Source organism: Lygodium microphyllum, chromosome 17 (assembly GCF_053477565.2).
Source record: "Lygodium microphyllum isolate KBCC chromosome 17, Lygodium_microphyllum_v1.1.10, whole genome shotgun sequence".
NCBI lineage: Eukaryota > Viridiplantae > Streptophyta > Polypodiopsida > Schizaeales > Lygodiaceae > Lygodium > Lygodium microphyllum.
In genome coordinates, this window is record NC_141151.1 from 85,894,095 (window position 1) to 85,898,886 (window position 4,792).

Genomic DNA, 4,792 nt, shown 5'->3' on the forward strand with positions numbered 1-4,792 from the left:
TCGAAGGGTTTTGAAAGCAATGTCGCAACTTCAGAAGTCCTTGATAAATTTCAGGATAAAAGATTAGTCAAGTATGACATTTACAACCTTGCAGACAAGTTCGGATAAATATATTATCCATGTGTAGCATTTGTTTGTTTCAATACATTCAGATCCTTTTAAGAATTGTCTTTTAATGTGACTGAAATCAGTAGCCTCTGTTTATACAAGAACTGAAATCTCAAAATATTGTTTTTGATATTAATTCTTCAATGGCACTCTTGATGAGCTTCAAGAAAAGATACAGAGAACACTTGATAGAAAGTTTGGATTGTTTCTGAGCAATAATCATCAATCAAAATCTCTCATTTTCTCTTGTCATGATGACATTCACAAGAGAAAAATTTTATGTCTTTAGATTCCAGAAAGAGGTGTAGAAATTTGTGCTGGTTCTGTTTTCTGCAACTCCAGTCCTCTGTCAAAAATTGTATGAGTAGATTCTGCTACTGCTGGTTGTAGAGAATAGAATAACAGTTCCATGAATATGCTTCAAGTAGCACAGAGAAAATCATAACAGTAAATGCTGTTTGTTTTCAGTTGATGATCAAGGGATATGTCGTTCATGTCCACATGTCTAAAACGAATTTGCAGACCCTCAGACTACAGGTGTTGGCCATCTCCAGTCCAAACACGTTCATAGCCTCTTCTCCTATGCACGATGACAGGGTTGCTCTGGAAGTTTCCAGGACTGTTTATTGATTGCTCTCGTCTCCGCGGACTGGTTGTAGGGAACCATCTCCCTTCTTTGTGTCCCCTCTCTCCATTTTTTTCTCTCTGCCTACGCAGAGATAGTACAAACACAATGCTCACTTTTTGTAACGACAGAGAGCCTTGGTTGCTAGAGTGATAGAAGTAGTTGCACTTCTAGTCTGTTGCAGGGAACTTTGTTTCTCTCTAATCATTATGCTGATTTCTGTCTACACTGCTCAGCATTCCTCAATCGACTATGTGCCGTAACCTTCATGATTCTCTGAGTCTAGCACCATCGTTCACTAAGTGCCACCTATTCCAGTGTATTTTGAGGTTTGATTGGCATGGAAAACCAGAACTGGTGAGATAGAAGCGCTGTTCATGGACTTTGGCAACCCAATCAGCAAATTCCTTTGCATTGGGTACTGTGGTAGATAGAAACACAAACCTAGCATTCTTAGGAGCCATGACAATACTCTTTTCTCATACAACCCCTCTTTCTTGATCCCTCATGTAGTGCACTTCGTCAAAGATTATCCAAGCTACTTCGCGCATGACTTCTGATCCTCTATACTGCATGCTTCGAAGGATCTTTGTTGTCATCACCAAACAGGAGGCATTCTCAGAAATCGTTACATCCCCTGTCATAAGGCCAACATCAGAAAATTCCTCAGATAGCTCTCGAAACTTTTGGTTGCTCAAAGCTTTGATTTGTGATGTATAAATCACGCATTGATTTTCTCGCAGAGACACAGCAATTGCATACTCTGCAACAACTGTCTTTCCAGCAGATGTGTGAGCTGAAACTAGCACGGACTCGCCAGCCTCGATGCAACGAATGGCTTCCTGTTGGAAAGGGTCGAGGGTGAAAGGATAGTCTTTGGCGGGCTTGCCCGGAGCCGGGCGCTTCTCTGCTGGCCTCTCCTGGTATCAGAGCTTCATGGTGTCCTCTGCATGATTGATGTCCATCATAGATCTCGGCATAGTAGTTCAAGTGTGAGAAGCTTAGCACGATATGCGCTATCAAATTCAGACTGCTTTTGGCTGATCCTGCTTGAATATGGCGCCTCTATTTGATGAGATTGTAGATTGCCCTGCGGCCTTGTAAACAGATGATGAATTCAAACGAAGGATGATTCGTAACCTCTCTGCATGAGCAACGAGCTCCCGGTTGACATTTGGTGCTACCAAGCCAGGGCGCCATGCTAATCTCCCCCTTCTTCCTCAGTGTAATTCTTCTCTGTCGAGCCGCAGAGTATCGTCTCTCCTCCCCCATATCCATCCTCGAATGCTCTGTTCCTCTATCTTTTTTCCCAGATTAGCCTCGACTTCTTTTTTCCATCCCATACACTTGCTTTTCCCTCCCTATTTAGCTTTTGAAAATCCCCTCTTTAGCCTCCTTCTTTCGTGTTTTCTTTTCCCCTTTTGTTTCACCTCAAATTAGCTTCCCTCCCAGAACCAGAAAAGCACCAAGGAAAAGTAGCCCAAAAGTAGCCACGGGCTGTAATGCCAAAGAACCTCAATCGAAAGTGTTCCCACTCGGAAGAAAACATCCCATGACCATGAAAGAGACATTTGAATTGAAACTGCCTTCAAATCTAGTCGTTCAGGTGTTGCTATCACAATTTCAGCATCACATGAGCTTAACCCTTCAATTTGATGTAGAACAGAAGTGTGTGTGTGTAAGCATATGGAATGCATGCCAAAGGTTAGCTTTAAGAGTTTACAAACTTTTCTGATCTGTAAAGTCCGCTCAGTTGAGTACACGAGCAATAGTGCTGATGGATTTTGGCAAGCAATGGTTCCATGCTCAAGGGCAAGCTGCACATGAGCCTCATGTTCATCTGAAAATTTACTGGTCTTCTTAAACTCCCTTGTCAATACCATTTGTATCTTCAGCATAAGCAAACAACTTGTGAAGCTTGGAAAAACCATATTCATTGCAGATCCAGAACCCATTCTGCTTCTAATTTGTTTATACCAAATATCAGATTCAATCCCAAACAGCGCTTGTCTCTTCTGTAAAATTGAACATGAACCAACTGAAAGCAAAATGTTCAAACAAAGCAAAGCACAACGTCTACGTCAAAGTATGTACAAAGGAACAAATCTCATGCACAACTTTTGGGTGGTTTTCACACCTCGAATGCGCAGCAATACGACAACGTGTTGTGAGAGGAGGACCTGAGGAGTTCAGCATATCAGACCTTGACCTTTCATATTGTGCTTGACTATCATTGCTTGTGTGTGTTGACATTATCTATACACACTCACAAATCTCATTGTTTTACTTATGTACACATTTATGAATCCATGTCACTTCGTGAGGATAAAAACCAATTGTTGAATACAAAATTGTACTAGAGCGTGGCACATACATCTAGTACTTATGGCACCCTACTCAATAACAATAGATATTTTGCAACATCGAGTAGCATGGTACATTTTCTAAGTCTACTTGCAACATGTAGCTCCTCCTCAATGAGAACCTTAATAGTCAGAGAGTTCTCTTGACTAGTACTGTAGGATTTCAGTGCAGGAGGGGTGTAAGGTCACCCTCATCATGAGCCTAGCCATGGCATGACTATTAATGACTAAGTTGATATAAAAAAAGAGCGGGGGAAGGTTGGCTTCCTTAGCTATAGGATTTTGCTTAAGCAACAACTTAATAAGCCTAAGGTAATTATAAGTTACTATAAATGCTAGGTCTAGACATGAGGAGAAATCCTTGAGAAAGCAGTTGATGGATGGAAGGACATCCTCCAATTGAAAAAATAAGCATCCCTCGGGAGTCCATGCATTGACATTGTAGATTATTGGAAAGTCGATGGGCCCATGCAGGTTCCTCTCATGGTCGACTCCATGTCTGCGGGGGTGAGGCATGTAGATGGGGTCCTTCCGCTCTTCAGGCATAGTGAGCTACAGAAAGTAGTCCAGGCATCAAAGTTGGTATCCCAAATCCTCCTCCTCCACTTTGGCCATGCCTCGTAGCCTTGGATGGTCTTGGGAACCCGATTCACCTTATCCTACCAATAATCTGTTGGTTCTTGCCTCCATCTTGTAACCACAATGTTTCTCTCCTCTATACATATGTTTGTGAGGTCTTTAGCCATTTTGTTGATTCTTTCCACCATCTCCAGGGGTAAAACATGATTCAAAGCTCGTGGATAAGAAAAGGATAGCTCAATTGCTCATGCCTAGAACTCTTGTTGTTGCCATATAGTCAACTCCTGAGACCAGTTGAAGGGATGGGGATCCTCATGTATCGGCATGGGCTCTTCAAGGTGTTGTTGTGGCCCTACTCTTGCTCACCTCTAGGCTTTCTCTATGAGCTCTTGCATTCTTTTTTGGGCTACTACTAAGTGTTCACGAATTTGTTCCCCTTTAGGATCTTTTGAGGGAAATTTAGGCACGGGTGGAGTGGGCTCTCTATGATGCTCTTCCTCGAATTCTTGCTCCAAGTCCGGCCCCTCTTCCATGGCTTGCTCTATTGTCCGGCTGGTCTTCAGGTGGTGGTTGTTGTACTTGTCCTTCAAACCCTAGTTCCTTGAGCTCATCAATGGAAAGGCCGGCTTGTTGTAGGTAACTATATTTTAGTGCCTTGAGATACGCCTTCAACTTGGGTGACATTCAGCACCATGCTCAAGAAGGCTTGTCTCTGAGTGTTTGAGTACACTTTGGCAGCCTCTGCTCTTGATTCAGTGAACATTCTTTTGCATTCACTTGCTGCCAGTTCTGTTGGTCCATGCACTCTTTCAAAGTTGTGCTGCTCCCATTGCCGTGCCTTTTCTTTCATCTTTTTCCTTCCCTCCATCTCTTGAGACAACATCACTACCACCTATTGCTGCTCATTCACTAAGTATAGCATTTGCATCTTCTCCTCAGTTGCTCTTCTGCTATTTTCCTTCCTTGTTCCGCAATGGTAAACTGCAGTTTTGCCTTTGCAAATCTCTATGAGACAGTTCTTCCCGGTTTTGCTCACAGCTTTCTAACTCGGCAAATTGCAATCTTTTTTCAGTTATTGCCATAGCCATGAGAGCTTCCACATTGCTCTTTGTGTTTT

At 42.6% G+C, this 4,792-nt stretch overlaps 1 pseudogene; it reads right to left on the reverse strand.

The window, feature by feature from the left end:
• Positions 1-999: 999 nt before the first annotated feature.
• LOC148022114 (DExH-box ATP-dependent RNA helicase DExH9 pseudogene) lies at positions 1,000-4,543 on the reverse strand (annotated as a pseudogene).
• Between the last annotated feature and the right edge of the window lie 249 nt (positions 4,544-4,792).